Here is a 16,907-nt window from a genome sequence, read left to right as displayed (position 1 = left end):
TGGCCCTTGAGGAATGCAAAGATGCTGGGACATCTGTCAAGTTTTATACTGTTGTTTTAATTTATTATGAAGTGAACTGCTTAGATTTACTACACTGGTGCAAATTTGAAATGTAAGTTTATTGTGTTGTCGAAGGCTTTGAAATATAAGTTTATTGTTGCAATTTCTCACCTCTGTATTTCTACTTTTTACACATAACATTTTACACATAACAGCCTTCCTGTTTTTACAAATAACATTTTAAAAGATAATATGTGGTGGAGACATATGGCTTTTGGTATTTTGGTAAATATTCAAACCTACTTGCAATTATGATGTTACCTGGCAGTGGTTCTCAACCTGTGGGTCTACAGATGTTTTGGCCTTCAACTCCCAGAAATCCTAACAGCTGGTAAACTGGCTGGGATTTCTGGGATTTGTAGGCCAAAACACCTGGGGAACCAGAAGTTGAGAACCATTGATTGTCTTCCATGCTGGCTTGAAGATTCTGAGAATTATATTGCAAGCTCTGGTGCCAATTATTGAAGTTACTGTTACACATAATAATCAATGGATGCCGACAAAATCAAATAGAAGTTAACTACATTTAACTATAAAAGAGTGTATCTGCAAGACAACTTGGCCTGCAGATATCTGAGGCAGTTGTAAAGGGGTTCAAAAAGCATGACCCACTTATCCATGGATTTGATATCCACAGTTACACTTATGGACATCCCCCAAAATATTCCCTTCTCCCATGATTTCATGCCATTGATCCATGGCAGCTAACGTGTAGTATTTTTACAGTGTGGATACAGTGTGGATGGGAGGTTAGGCCTGAAATCCCCACTTGACCATGAAACCTAAGTCATATTCTCTGCCTCAGAAGAAGGCAAAGGCAACCTCCCTCTGAATAAATCTAGTCAATGAAAGAAAGAAACAGTGTGAACTACTGTTGCATTCAGTGGTTCAACTTTTCGCTATTACCACTGATATTTCTGCAGAATATCTTATATGTTGGCATTGATCAGGTACTTTTAGTCTTTTTCTCATACTTACAGTGGAATGATCAAATACAGAGAACTCTTGTGGAGTTTTCTTGGTGATTTCAACTAGCAGTGAAAATTAAAGGACATTGCCATGATGTATATAACAATCTTGCCCGCCCAATACTCAAACAAAGAAATGATTTGTGGCTGCTACTAATCCTTTATGTCTGTGATAAAATTGCAAGGCTTCAGCTGAAAACACAAAGATAGAGAAATGCTAGAAGATTTTCTTTTGGTCTTGTGGCTGTTGTTTGTGCTGCAATTTCAACCTTTCTATTGGAAAGAGGTGAGACAGAGTATAGCAGAACCACAAGAGAGACTGCATTTAGGTTAGCTTTCTCTCTCCCCCCCCCCCCCCCCAGTTTAAATGCCATCTAGAGAGTTTTCTCTCCGTTTCTTGGCAAGTGGCCAATGGTTTCCCAATAAATAACACAAATCCTATGTTTCAGAAGAAGGCAATGCCTGAAACAGGGTGACAGGGAGAGGGGTGCCTGTCTTGAAAAGTTTGAAAGGCACAAACTGTCATCCAAAATATAATGCTATATCTAACATTGGGGTTCACAACTTTTTTAGACCTAAGGATCATCTCTAGTATTAACTAAGGACCAGATGAAGCATGCATGCTTCCTTTGCAGTATCTGAACGTATTGCAAGCACTTGTGCATGTATCGTCATGCATGTCCATACACTATAACTAGTCCCCCCTATATTATTTAAGTGTGCCCTCTCTGAAAGCTGAAATTTAGGTGTCCCTGGTAGACAGCAAGGTAATGATCATAGCAGAGATTGTTGGGGGGTGCAGGTGGCAGAAGCTTCTACCCTTTCCTCAGCAGTCTCCACTGAGAAGGAGATTCAGTTCCAGAACAAACTTTTCTTTCCTCTCAGCTACTCAGATGAACATCTAGGGTGATAATCATGATGTAGACTCATGCTTCCTAAACTTACTTGGCCTACCGCCCCCTTTCCAGAAAAAAAATTACTCAGTGCCCCCTGGAAATTATTTATTTTATTTTAATAACAAACAGATATATATATATATATATATATATATATATATATATATATATATATATATATATATATTAATGCATATGGCAAATGCACCTGAGGCCATCACCGCCCCCCTGGATCACTGCAGCGTCCACCAGGGGGCAGTAGCTCCCACTTTGGGAATCACTGATGCAGACAAACTGGATTGAGCTACAGGCAGTTCCAAGTTACAAACAAGATAGATTCTGTAGGTCTGTTCTTAAGTTGAATTTGTATGTAAATTGAAACAGGTACATTTTAAAGTGAAACTCCAACCAGATAGATAGGTAGATAGGTAGGTAGGTAGACATGCACACACATACATAAGGTTTGGATAACATAGGGAAGGGCTAACACTCCTGTGGTGTTTGTTTTGCTTTCTGTGCCCCTGTTCAGAAGATTTCACCTCACTTTCTGTCTCTGTGATAATTGGATTTTGAAAAATGTGGCTTATTGTGGAAACAAGGATTGGTGATAAGGCTTCAGTGGATACACCTTTTCCTCATAATTCTTTCAGGAATCAATTTTTCTTCCAAGGGTAGATTTTTCTCACCTCCTGTTGTCTCACCCCCATTTTTAACTATTGACCTCATCACATGGGGCTTTTCCCCATCCTAGGATGCTGCTGAAATGCAGCCAGGATGGAGCCCATCAGAGCCCATTGATGACCGTCACCCCGGCTTTCAAATTGATTTGAAATCGCAGCGGGGAGTTCCGCAGATCAGCCACCAAAGGAACGGAGCGGGACCGCAGCAGACTATTATTAAAAGATCTTTTTTTTTCCTTCACTTTCCCCTTCCCTGAACTATGTAACAAACCCCCCAATAAAAGTAGCATTTATTTTAACAGTAACACTCTCTATCCGGTTATTTTGTGTCATTCTCTGACTCCTTCCTTTGCATGCAATTTCTCTCTCTCTCTCTCTCCCTCTCACTAACCCGTCTGATCTTTAAAACCCTGGCGGAGGCTTCTCCGCCATAGATTAATACGGCGGACGATATAAATTGGCTCATATCTCTATCAAAATTACCCCTCCTCTAGAACGCTCCTCTTTTAGTCCTAACCCTTTCTAAGGCTCCTGACTCGAAGACCACCAACGGAACCGAAATCGGTCCAGTTTTCGGCACCTCAACAGCTGACTGTCAAACGGGACCGACTGCTCTTTTCAAGCCGGGCTGCCCTCCTCCAGCCTTATCCCGGACTTTCCTCTCCCCGCGACTCGCGGAATGGTTTTAAGAGATCCCTAGCCCCTTTCTGTGAACTGGGGATGGGGGGATCGCTCTCCCGCTGGGGAGACATAGATCTCCAAGTACCCTCACCCTCTCTGCAGCTGCCAGGGGGTGCCCGGACGGGTGCCCTCCACGTTTCATTCATACCTTCATAATTTTATGAAGGAGAAGAACACTCTTCCCCAGACCTATCCCTGGACTTATGAAATCTTATACTTCCAAAGACTATAACCCACATGGGCCCCTTCCCCATGCCATTTCTATGAATTCCTTCCATCACAGATGAACTCTTTTCCCTCATGTATCCATGAATTTTCATATTCTATGTACCTGGACACCCTCATGACCCACTGTTGTATGAATTTCTAACCGTTGGGCTAACTTCATGAATTGTGAAATCATGCTGCTAGAACTCCACTTCTATGACTTTCCATATTGGGTTCCCCAGATGTTGTAAACCTCGTTCTTATCAAATGTTTTCAATTGTTTATATCATCCATGATTCCCCTTTATGCAATGTAACCCCCCCCTCTATGGATTCCCCCCTTACTTCCTTGAAATCTGTCTATCTGCCTATATGTATTTGTACTCTTTGGGATCCCCGGAAATTATGTGTTTTTCCTATCTGGGTTTACGCTCCAACTTTATTTTATTTTTCATTTTTATCTCATATAATTGTCAAATCATGAAATCAAATGGGAAATATTTTGACCCCAACATGAACCCTAGCCCCTATGACCCAGGCCTCCCTTCCCAAAAACAAAAGGATAATCTGCTACAGCTTAACCCAAATCTAATTCAGATTGCATGGACAATATAAGGCTTGAGTCACCAAATTCGGAGTATAGTCCTAAAGGTGATTCAGCCCCCAGGGCAAACATTGTCATATCTCAGGAAATTCCAGGACGCCCCACGTTGGGCGCCCTGTGGAGCCTATCAATTTTGGCTCATCAACACCCATCACCACTTCCCCTCTGGCACCCCAAGGCATATCTAAAATCTGTGAAGGTGACAGGACCCCGGACATCCTTGATGGGTGCCATTAATTCCTTTAGAAATCGGCCGGGCAAGGATTAATCTGATATTTCCTGTCCTGTCACTTCATTGTTTCAATAGCTCCCGCCTCCTCCTCTCTGATTGGCCCGAGTGGGGACAAAAAGCGGCTCCCCATTGGGCCAGCAGAGCAAGGCGGGAAACGAAAGCCCGCCTCGTTCAACCTCCCAGCCTATCCGCGATCAGATGGGCGGGGGAGCGGGGCGGGAAATTCAAAGGGCTGTCAGACTGAAACACTGTATAAATATGGCTTTATTTGAAACATATGAGACGCTAGTAGACTGAATGATCACTACTAGTGTCCTTTTCAGCTGAATTGCTCAATAAAGACTCCTTGGCAGATTTTCCTTCATCTTTGGCGGACCTTCTTCATTTCGGCTCTAGGTTGTATTGCGGCTCATATTCTCCTTTTGGCTTCGCCAAGGTCCGTTCCCTCAGGACCGGGTCGGGTCTCTCCTTAAGGGCCCGATCCCCTAAAATGCGGTCGACAACACCATCACATGACATAGGGCTACTTCCAGCATGGCTTCATCCTGGCTTCGTCTCTGCAGCATGTTCAGAGGTTGCCCTGAGAACACGGGTGACTACTTGTGTTCTCATTCAAGAAGCCCCGGACAGGACGGGATGAAGCCTGGGGTAAGGGAGTGATGCGGGATGCTACCCAACGGTTTCTCCTACTGCCCATCGATTCCTTTGCTGTCCCCCAGTTTGTGGACCTCCATCTGATGAGCTCCTTTGAGTCATTTTTAATTTGGATGTTTGTGACTTGATGACTGCCTGTATATCTTTCTCTCATAATATCTAAAGACAAATACTGAGCTTGTCTATCAAATAGATTGGTGGCAGATTTAAAACTGAGAAAAGGGGAATTTTCTTCACACTATTGTGAAATATGCTGCCAGAGGACTGGAGATAGCTATAAAGTTAGATGGCTTCCAAATACCACTGAGTTCAAAAGAGCATCAGATAATTCATGGATATAGATTTGTCAGTGGTTATTAGCCATGCTATAAATATAGTATATCCAGTGTTGAAGGCAATATGTACACTATTGAATACCAGTAGCAAGGCACCAATGAATAAAGACTTTGAGTTTGGCCAAGGGGTACTACTTTCTCAAATACTGGGAAGGCTACTGCCTTCATGTTCAACAGTGGCATTATATGCATAATCCAAAATATCTGTAATGACCCATTGTGAGAGGAGGCTGGGTTCTGATCCAACAGATACCTGAAACTTCGTATTTTATTGTATTTCGGATAGACGCATAATTTAGAATCATAATGGAGGACCCAGAGAGGCCCACAAATCTTTCCAAGAGAGTATTTTATAGAACATGGGTAAGTGAAATCCATGGATAGGCATATGTTCTAGCTGCTGCTGATAAATGTACCATTTTAGACCAAAATCCTCCTTAACTTAGAAATAATCCCCATAGAAGTTAATAAAACTCATTTCTTAGTATGCAAATTACTTTATGTACCCGTTATTTTGAGACTTACTCAAATCATACACTGCAGGAATCTTTTAACGCTACAGAATTATAATTATTCCATTTTAACTGTCAGGATTTCTGTTTCTAGAATCCTAGGGTTTGTAGTTTGATGAGGCACTGGAGCACTCTGCCTGGTCACACTTTAAACTGCATTCCATGGGAGGGAACCACGAAATTATATAAAAACAACAAATATTCCCAAGAAACTTAATTTCAATGACTTAAATAAAACTAGTCTAGGAAATCATCAATGTCATTTTAAAAAAAAATTAGTTCACTTGTTGCATTTTATCCCATTTGTAACCAGAGATCATAGGCTCAAAATGCCAGGCCTTCTTCTTTGGCAGGATAGTTACATCATCTGTTGCCACTGCCATTATCCCAGATGTTTCTGCTTCCTTTGAACTTAGCCACAATTATCACCCTAATAGGGGTGGATTTGCCCATTGTTTTGATATATTCTTTGGTTCTAAATTGGTAATTAAGACCAATTAGTTTTATAAATGGTCTACTCATTGTGATATAAACTTCTAGAATGATTCGATTGGCTGTGGGGTGCAGTGTTTCTTCTTGGTGAAGAAAGAAATGTCTGTTCAGCAAAATAATGAGGTGATAGCATTGTGTTCATTTTCCAGCAATATCTCTTGTTTCATTTTGGATTGTCTCATCAAAGGATTTCTCGGTAAAAGGAATTCTGTTAAATATTAAGAAAACAAAAAATAATGACAGCCAATTGTTTACCTAATTTTAAGTTAATGAGAACACTGAAACATTTATTGGGTTTCTTTGTGTGTATCCTCACTGTAAAACTAAAGCAGTTCAACATCACTTTAACTGTTATGGTTCATGCTGTGAAATCATGGGAGTTGCAGTTTGGTGAGGTTCCATCACTATTTGGCAGAAAAGACTAAAGACCATTCCCATGGTTCAACAGCAAAGTGGTGCCAAAATCCGTTAGTTCTACAATGTAGCTACACCATAAATGAATCAAAATGGAGTCTGTAGTCAAGAATTAAAAATGATACAATGATATATCATTGAATATCAATGTTGGAATCATCAAGCCATAGCATTTCCGATTTCTATACATGGTTTTACATGCTAGGAAGAAACCTGGAAAGAGGAACATTAAGTAGTCCCTCAAACATACATCTCCATTACCCCAAAACTCACTTTTAGTTTTGGAACTCTAAAAGCCAATGTTGTTCATCATACTATTTTATATATCAGCCTAAGTTGAGAGCTAAGAGAGCATTCACTTCGTATAATCATGTTGAGATTTTGGGAGAAAGAAAACTGACAAGATGATCAACTGATTTACAGAAAATGGAACATTATGCGACATCATGACCCCCATCATAGAGTGTCATGCCTGATGGCTATAATTTACTTTTTGAAATTTGCAAAATAAAACCAGTAGGAGTTTATCTTGAAACTTAAAATGTATGAACCATTACAGTTGAAGTAAATAATAATTTATGTGAAACTCTCAAATATCCTGATTTTATCCGATTAAAATTCTAAAATGTTGATGCCTATGGAAGTATTTTTTCCAGCTATATTATATAGCAACTGATAGTATCGAACATGGTTACAAAAGGGAAATATTATTTACTTTAGCACATTTAGTAAAATAATACCTTAGTGATTACAACTGAGAACATTGAGATGTTTTTTTCAACATTTTTTTCAAAAATTTTATCATAAATTTGTGGACTATATTGTTAACATTGTATAGAAGTGCTTCGTCCTGCAAACTGTAATTATGCCCTGCTTTAGCAGAATACAAATACATTATCTTATACTTTATTTATTTATTTATTTTATATACCGCTCTTCTCCCCAGGGGGAATCGTCTGTTAGGAATTGTGGGACTTGAAGTCCAAAACACCTGGAGGGGTCAAGTTTGCCCATGCCTGTTATAAAGTATTTAAACTGTCCAATTGATTCTTCTCTCCTAAGCACTTCCAGATATATGTCGCTCAGATCTAATCTATCTATCTATCTCTATCTCTATTACCGCTATCTATCTATATATGTATGTATTTATGTCTGGAGTTACACTTAAGAAACTTATCTGTTCTGCCTTACAAACAAAATCAACTGAAAAACAAACCTACAGGATCTATTTTGTTCGTAACTTGGGGACTGCCTGTATAACCCACATAATACTGGTATTATTACATCTGATGAAATGGGCTCCAAGCTTCTGCTGAGAGGAATAAGAATTCGGCCTTGTGGTTCATCATAATGGAGAATGTACACACAAGACAGAAAAATGGATACATGGGCTTAATACAAATAATAAAATAATAAAAATATTTTTGTTGCTCATTTGGGAAAGCTGCTACATGGAACTCTGAAGGGAAAATATGGGAAGCTTGTGTTATGGTAAAAACCTTTGTTTCCTACAATGTAACCCTAAAGAAACAACTTGTGTATTCCCAAGGCAGGCACACACACACACACACACACACACACACCACTGTATCTTTTTTTACTGCCAGTGCCAGGGACAAAGTTGTGGTTATTGTGCGCTCCTACAGTACAATAATTTGACTACTAAACATGTAGGCAAAAGGTGAAAGAAGAGAAGGAGCTTCTGTTCTTTAAATGGTTGCAGGGATGAAGGAATGTCAACAGGTGCTGGTTCTCACACAAGCAACACCTGCTGAAATTCCCTTCTGGACACATCCTTAAGGCAGGCATGGGCAAACCTAGGCCCTCCGGGTGTTTTGGACTTCAACTCCCAAAATCCCTAACAGCCTCAGGCCCCTTCTTTTTCCCTTTTCGCTTAGTGAGAGTTGTGAGAGTTGAAGTTTCCCAATGCCTGACTTAAAGGACAGGAGTCTTGTCCTTAAATAAATCTAGCAACCCACTAAACACCAGAGTCAAGGAAAAAAATTGTTTTGTTTGCTTTAGGTATGCGACCAAGTCTGCTAGAACCAAAGTAGGGCACAGGTGAGGGAAATCTGGTCCAGGACTGGGGTAGAAGAGGCCTAACTTTACATCCACCTCCTCCATTTATCCGGTTGGCAAAAAAAAAAAAAGAAGCTAAAAACTTTACAAACATCTGCTATTTAGTCTGGAGGGAAGCCAAGTATCGTGAGCCCTTGGTATCTGCTGAGGTTTGGTTTCAGGACTCTGCGTGGATGCCAAAATCCATTGATTCTCAAGTCCCACTATATACAAAGGTGTAGTAAAATGCTTCCCCCTATGTAAAATGGCAAAGTCACAATTTGCTTTTTGGATTTTTAAAACAAATATGTGGGCTTTTGTTTCAAGTCAGAAGCGACGTGAGAAACTGCAAGTCACTTCTGGTGTGAGAGAATTGGTCGTCTGCAAGGACATTGCCCAGGGGACACCCGGATATTTTAGCATCCTGTGGGAGGCTTCAGTCATGTCGCCGCATTGGGAAGCTGGAGCTGACAGATGGGAGCTCACCCTGCTCCCTACCGATCTGCAGTCCTGCAGGCACAAAGGGGCTATATATGTGGGGTGAGCCTGGTGATATGGGACAGTATTGGCAAGTGGATATAAAAACTAGTTTAGCGGTTTGAGCACTAGGCTAGGGGTGCACCTACACTGTAAAATGAATGCAGTGTGACACCACTTTTCCTTCCATGGTTCAATGCTGTAGAGTTATGGGAATTGTAGTTTGGTAAGGCACCAGCACTTTTTGGCAGAGAAGGTTGAGGTAAAGTAAAGATAAAGGTTTTCCCCTGACATGACATCTAGTCGTGTCTGACTCTAGGGGTTGGTGGTCATCTCCATTTCTAAACCGAAGAGCCAGCGTTGTCTGTAGACACCTCCATGGTCATGTGCCTGGCATGACTGTATGGATCGCCGTTACCTTCCCACCGGAGCAGTAGCTATTGATCTACTCACATTTGAATGTTTTTGAACTGCTAGGTTAGCAGAAGCTGGGGCTAACAGCAGGAGCTCATCCCGCTCCCTGGATTCAAACTGCTGACTTTTTGGTCAGCAAGTTCAGCAGCTCAGTATGCCATTGGGGGCTCAAGAAGAGAGAAGGTTTATTTATTTATCGTGTCAGAAGCCAACTGAGGATACAAGTTGTGGTGTATTTGCAAACACAAAGTTTAAAAACTTGCCATTATACTAAATGTCCTTTGACCAGTAGCTGGCCACTTGGGAGTGCCTCTGGTGTTGCTGTAAGAAGGTCCTCCACTGTGCATGTGGCAGGACTCAAGCTGCATTGTAATAGGTGGTCTGTGGTTTGCTCTTCTCCACACTCGCATGCTGTGGACTCCACTTTGCGGCCCCATTTCTTAAGGTTGGCTCTGCATCTCGTGGTGCTAAAGCGCAGTCTGTTCAGCCTTCCAAGTCTCCCCAGTCTTCTGTGTGCCCAGGGGGGTCTCTCTCATCCGGAGTTAGCCACGGATTGAGACTCCTGGTTTTAGCCTGCCACTTTTCAAGGAGCCCCGGTGGCGAAGTGTGTTAAAGCACTGAGCTGCTGAACTTGCATACTGAAAGGTCCCAGGTTCAAATCCTGGGAGCAGAGCCTGCTATTAGCCCCAGCTTCTGCCAACCTAGCAGTTCAAAAACATGCCAATGTGAGTAGATCAATAGGTACCGCTCCGGCGGGAAGGTAACGGCGCTCCATGCAGTCATGCCGGCCACATGATCTTGGAGGGGGTCTATGGACAACGCCGGCTCTTCGGCTTAGAAAGTGAGATGAGCACCAACCCCCAGAGTCAGACATGACTGGACTTAACGTCAGGGGAAACCTTTACCTTTACCCTTTATTGGACTCTCACTTGCTGAGGTAGGAGCTGCGGGTGGCCTAGGGGATAAAAGCCTTGTGACTTGAAGGTTGGGTTGCTGACCTGAAAGCTGCCAGGTTCGAATCCCACCTGGGGAGAGCGCAGATGAGCTCCCTCTATCAGCTCCAGCTCCGTGTGGGGACATGAGAGAAGCCTCCCACAAGGATGGTAAAACATCAAAACATCTGGGCGTCCCCTGGGCAACGTCCTTGCAGACGGCCAATTCTCTCACTCCAGAAGCAACTCAGGTTGCTCCTGACACACACAAAAAACTTGCTGAGGTGTTCCTGTGAGAATCTCTGTAGATCTTAGAAAACTATTTCTTGATTTAAGCTGTTGGCGTGCTGGCTGATACTCAAACAGGATATCCACAGGATTCCACAGCACTGAGCCATGGAAGTTAAATGTGGTTCTGAACTGCGTTAACTCTACAGTGTAGATCGGGAATTGTGGGAGTTGGAAGCCCAAAACACCTGGAGGGCGGAGGTGTTGATGCACCCCATGTGGAAGGAAAATCTCTCTGGGAATAAATCTTGCCAAGGGAATGAGAAAGGACTCGGAGGAGGAGAAAAGTTGGGAAGTGGGTGAAGTGGAGTGCGACTGTCTCCTGCCCATGGGGCATCACCATCCAGCCTTTGTGTTTCTTCTCATAGAATCATAGAATAGTAGAGTTGGAAGAGACCTCATGGGCCATCCCGTCCAACCCCCTGCCAAGAAGCAGGAAATTGCATTCAAAGCACCCCCGACAGATGGCCATCCAACCTCTGCTTAAAAGCCTCTAAGGAAGGCGCCTCCACCACACTCCGGGGCAGAGAGTTCCACTGCTGAACAGTTGGTTCTCCTCCCCAGAAGGCGGAGGGGGCTGTGCGGGGCTTTGCTCCCAGCAAGGAAGGCGCCGAGCCCCAGCTGCTCTCTCTCGGCCATTTCCGTCGGCGCTGGCCGGAGAAGACCCTCGGGCGGCGGAGGGAAGGGGAGCTCGGCACTGGCTGCAGGACCCTCCTCCTTCTCCCTCCGGGGAGACTGAAATCCGCCAAACAAGCGCCGCCCAGCCCCGCGGGAAAGGCTCCCCACGCCGCCTCTTCTTCCTCCTCCTCTTCCTCCCGAGGTAAGTTCATTGGTCTGAAGAGGAGGGGGAACACAACACACCCTCTCTCTCCTTGTCTCCCTCTCTCTGCTGCTTTCTAAGTTTGACCTTGTTTCTGCACTTGAGCCGTTCGCGACAGGGGATGGACTCCCGCCCCGCTCCTCATTGCTCGTGTTGTTCCACAAAGACAGGAGGAAAGAGAGCGAACGAAACGCGGGAGGCGGAGAAAAAGACCGTCTCTCTCTCTCTCCCTCCCCCCTTTCGGAGGTCTTCTTCTCCGCCTTCTGCCCAGTGAAGCCGGGGTTTGTTTTGGCTTTCCTTCCAGGGCGGACTTGTGAGAAGTCTCCCGGAATGTATGGGCTTGTATCTAGGAGGAATTCTGCCTCTGGGTCCCCGATGCTGTGGACCATGAATGCGATGCCCGGATTGGTCTGAGGTCCCGCTAAAAGGCATCTTCCAATGAGAAGCTGGTGGACCATTGTGTGAATGGAATGGACTAGATCAGGCATGGGCAAACTTGGGCCCTCCGGGTGTTTTGGACTTCAACTCCCACCATTCCTGGCCTCAGGCCCCTTCCTTTTCCCCCTCAGCCGCTTAAGCGGCTGAGGGGGAAAAGGAAAGGGCCTGAGGCCAGGAATGGTGGGAGTTGAAGTCCAAAACACCTGGAGGACCCAAGTTTGCCCATGCCAGGGCTAGATACTAAGACAGGTCTCCATTCTGGTCCAACACTGGAGACTTATCTAGCCATGCTTATGGATTTCAATGGCTTCTCTGTGTAGTCTGACATGCTGGTAGCTAGAGTGGTCCAGCATTTCTGTGTTCTCAAATAATATGCTGTGTCCAGGTTGGTTCATATATATAAACCTCCCTTGCCTAGTTACCAATACAGTAGAGTCTCACTTATCCAACATAAACGGGCCGGCAGAACGTTGGATAAGCGAATATGTTGGATCATAAGGAGGGATTAAGGAAAAGCCTATTAAACATCAAATTAGGTTATGATTTTACAAATTAAGCACCCAAACATCATGTTATACAACAAATTTGACAGAAAACGTAGTTCAATACGCAGTAATGCTATGTAGTAATTACTGTATTTACGAATTTAGCACCAAAATATCACGATGTATTGAGGACATTGACTACAAAAATGCATTGGATAATCCAGAACATTGGATAAGTGAGACTCTACTGTATACCTCACAACCTCAGAGGATGCCTGCCATAGAAGTGGGCAAAACATCAGGAGAGAATGCTTCTGGAACATGGCCATACAGCCCCAGAAAACACACAACAACCCTGTGATTCCAGCCATGTATGCCTTTGGCAACACAAGATAGTTTTCTTTATGTTCTTCCATTCAAAGTACCCAAGTCCCAAAACTTATTTGGAGGATCAGCATTTCTGTGTGCCACACAGAAAATCCATGAAACTCAATAGGAAGCTGCAAATATTCCCTATGAGCACTCACTGAGTGTTTTGTTGAGGGGCGGTCTGGTTTGATAGTGGGAAAAAGTGTCTTTCATCTAACAGAAATTGAGCTATTTTGATTTGGCAGGCTAGATAGCCAACCCCAAAGGCTCCTGAATGGATCTATGCCAGGACTATGTTTATTGTTGCTCTTTTAGGTATTGGGTTTTTGGCATATGGTAGATCCAGCTGGTTGCCTAGTACAATTCTGTTGGAGACAGAAGTTTAGTTTGTCAGTGCGATCATGTCATATGTGTTCTATCATGTCATAAAAAGGGAAGAAACTGCCTTGTGGTACCTTTAATTTATTCCATTATTCCATAATAATTTATTTCATATTTGTTCATGAGTTGCTGCCCACTTCAATTGCATAGCAGGCATACTAGGTAGATAAACATGTGCCTAAATGCAGCAGAGAGAAATACAATAGAAATGCAGAATGTACTAACATGGGGAGGGGTGATGAATTCACATCTTAAGAGTAAAGAGAATTGGCGGTATTATCAGAACTTCATATCATGTTTGGACAAAAAAGTCTGCACAGGCCTGATTGTCATCTCCAGGCTTGGTTTATGTCTGCATGTTCATTCCTTGGACGCATAAAAAAATCATGGAAGTGGGAAGGAACAATCACAAATCAAATGGCACATTTTAAAGCAGCTTTTATGAACTTTTATGACATTGGTTCTTGCAGAAATATTGTTAGAGATTGGGGAGTAATCAGGATGACCACCATAATGTCTTTCTCCCTATTTTTAAAATTATATAGTCTAGTTTTCCATTCAAGATGCACACATTCTAAAGGAAACATGCAGATAATAAGCAAAAGCAAATATCAAAAGAAATCAAGCACTGTTGGGGCTGTAAACCAATGCTGAACCTGGCTTGAGTATTGCAGACATATCTTTATCGTCAGTCCACCAAATATTTTGTACTTTGGCTCCCAGGATGCACAGTAGCTGGATGCCTAAAATGCTTGGAGGACCAAAATTGAGAACTTCTTTCTAGACATCTTGTTAGTTTAAGAGCCTAGACATTCAGGTATTCTAATGTGGCTTTGTACAGCAAAGTGAAAAGAGATTAAGCACATGGTGCCATAGAGTTCATTATGTGTAGTTAACAGGGATAGTCCCCGGTGACACATTGGGTTAAACTCTTGTACTGGCAGGACTGCTGATTTGAAGGTTGGATTGCTGACCTGAAGGTTGCCAGTTCAAATGCAACCTGGGGAGAGCGCAAATGAGCTCCCTCTATCAGCTCCAGCTCCATGTGGCGACATGAGAGAAGCCTCCCACAAGGATGATAAAAACATCAAAAAATATCCAAGCATCCCCAGGGCAACATCCTTGCAGATGGTCAATTCTCTCACAGCAGAAGCAGCTTACAGTTTCTCAAGTTGCTCCTGACACGAAAAAGAAGTTAACAGGGATATTTACATAAATGAGTATTTATATATAAAATGATAACACTTCATTGTGGTATATTAAGTATGGAAAACATATAGCATAGAGCAGGCCTGCAAAACCTGCAGCCCTCCAGTTATTTTGGACTTCAGCTTTCATAATTCCTGGCCATTGGAACAGCTGGCTAGAATTTCTCAGAGTTGGAGGTCAAAACATCTGGAGGGCCACTGGTTGTGCAGGCCTGGTGTAGAGTTGCTACAAAATAAATTATTCCTTACATAGATAGTAGATAGTGTGTTCCATCCAGAATAAGCACTACTTCATAAGGTAGACTCCGTACACTGCTATACCTTGCATGAATTTGTTTTGCCGCAGAGGCTGGAGAACATGCCAAGGAATTGTGCTGCAAACTGAAATACTCTGAAGCTATGTCTTGCATGCTTTGTTTGATGTGAAGCCATGGATGGAGAACTATGAATGACAGTTCTGTTGGGTCATCCCCTAACAATTTGCTCTTTCCATCTGTTCCAAAGTACAGGCCACCATGTTGTGATTCCACTACAAATTCCAATTTCTAGTACAAAAAAGTGCCTTTAACCCCCTCTGAAGTCAAATTGAAATTTTAATCTGGACTCACACTGTGTTTGTTATGTTACTGATATAAGAAAGAAAACCAGCAATCCTAGAATGTAAAAGCCTAGAGAAAAATATAGATATACCTCCTGTGCCCGGTCTTTACTTTTTAAGAGAGTCTGACTTAAGAGTCCTAAGATCTGGGAATAACATAAGCCACTGAATCACTTGTTAACACAAGGTATCCATAGTTTCTAAATCAGTTTCTAACACATGACATCTATAAAAAGACCAAAATATTCTACTAGGGAAATTTCAAAAACAGTGTCTTTATGGAGACATTTGCCTTCCTCTAAGGCTGAGAGAGTTTGGCTTCTCAAAAATTATGCTGTGAATTGCCCTGGCCAAGCAAGGATTCAAACCCTGGTTTCCAGAATCCAATGTTCATCAGGCAAAATATGTACATATAGTAGATCTGGTGCCTTGCAGACTATTCAAATCTAGGAAGATTTTCAGATATATATTGGACAGCATATCTACCTGACAGAAAACAAAGATGAGAAATGCTGAGTCTGTTTGAACTGATCCTTGAACAAAAGATTATTTTCACACTGGGCCTCTGGTGCAATTGATGTGGTTACCTACAATGACTTTCACTTCAGCACATACATACATACATACATACATACATGGAGGCTACCCTGATCCTTTTTATCTCCAACATGTTAAAGGCAAAAAGAATTAGTAAGTAGTAAACTTTTATTACGGTCAATGACCAGCTCGTAACGGGGGTACCCAGTTCTATACATCCATGTTAGACTTCATTAATAATAATAAAATTATAATAAAATTTTTTAAAAAACTATTATAAAATTGAATTATTTACCAATCTAAAATCTAGGCTAAAGACCACATACAAGTAACTATTGAAGCTCAACTAATCCCATAGGATCCTCTGGGGCAGTCTCAAGGGAGGGAGTGGGGATGACACCGGGGGGAGTGATGTGAGGGCGATCTGGCTGTGACATCTGTCACCCCATTGATCGCCAGGGTTGATTTGGCTGATCTGGCTGGCTAGGCGGGTGTCCCCTTCCTCCCTCACCGCTCCCGAAGCTGCACGCTCGGTGGAAGAGGACGACGTCCCAGGTATAGAAGGAGTGTACCGAGGTCTCCAGTCTTCGGTCCCGGGTATACGATAGCTGTGCTCCCCTGCTAGAACCTCCAAACAAGCAAAAAAAATTAGATTTCTAGTGAAAAGTACATTACTTTTTCTCATTTTGGTGCTCTAAGTTACAATGTTTTTGACATCGTCCATGCTAGCTGAAGGACAGTTGTCCAAAATATCTGGGAAGGACAATTGTTGAAGAAGGTTGTTGTATTTAAAAAGTTAAAGACTTCAGGATAAGATTCTCAGGTATTTCCATTGTATAATAATAAATAATAGGTCATGAGGATATCAGTTTCTTAGGCAGTATATATCAAAGATAACATATATATAAGTCTTGACTTGATTTTATTTCTGCCAGTGTATATTTTATCTGAAATGTACAAAAGTGTGTATGCCATGTTGCAAAGTTTAGATAAGCATAGAATCATAGAATAATAAAGTTGGAAGAAACCACATGGGCTATCTAGTCCAACCCCATATTCCATTCCATGGGTCTGTTTATGTACCTTCCAAATTGCCTGTCAAGATCAACCCCATGGATTCCATAGGGGGTTCTCAGACAAGGAAGACACAGAGGAGATTTTGTTGGTT

General features: G+C 42.5%; 1 protein-coding gene across 1 annotated transcript in view; it reads left to right on the top strand.

Moving 5' to 3' along the window:
- Nucleotides 1–11,579: 11,579 nt before the first annotated feature.
- Nucleotides 11,580–16,907, top strand: part of sulf2 (sulfatase 2) — a 364,375-nt gene continuing 359,047 nt past the window's right edge. Inside the window, exon 1 of the mRNA XM_008110106.3 lies at nucleotides 11,580–11,723. The gene's annotated coding sequence lies outside the window, so the exon portion shown is untranslated. The remainder of the gene's footprint in view (nucleotides 11,724–16,907) is intronic.

The sequence above is a fragment of the Anolis carolinensis genome, chromosome 4 (genome assembly GCF_035594765.1).
Source record: "Anolis carolinensis isolate JA03-04 chromosome 4, rAnoCar3.1.pri, whole genome shotgun sequence".
NCBI classification, from domain to species: domain Eukaryota; kingdom Metazoa; phylum Chordata; class Lepidosauria; order Squamata; family Dactyloidae; genus Anolis; species Anolis carolinensis.
The sequence above is the reverse complement of the archived record's forward strand: the minus strand, read 5'-3'. Positions and strand labels throughout refer to the sequence as shown.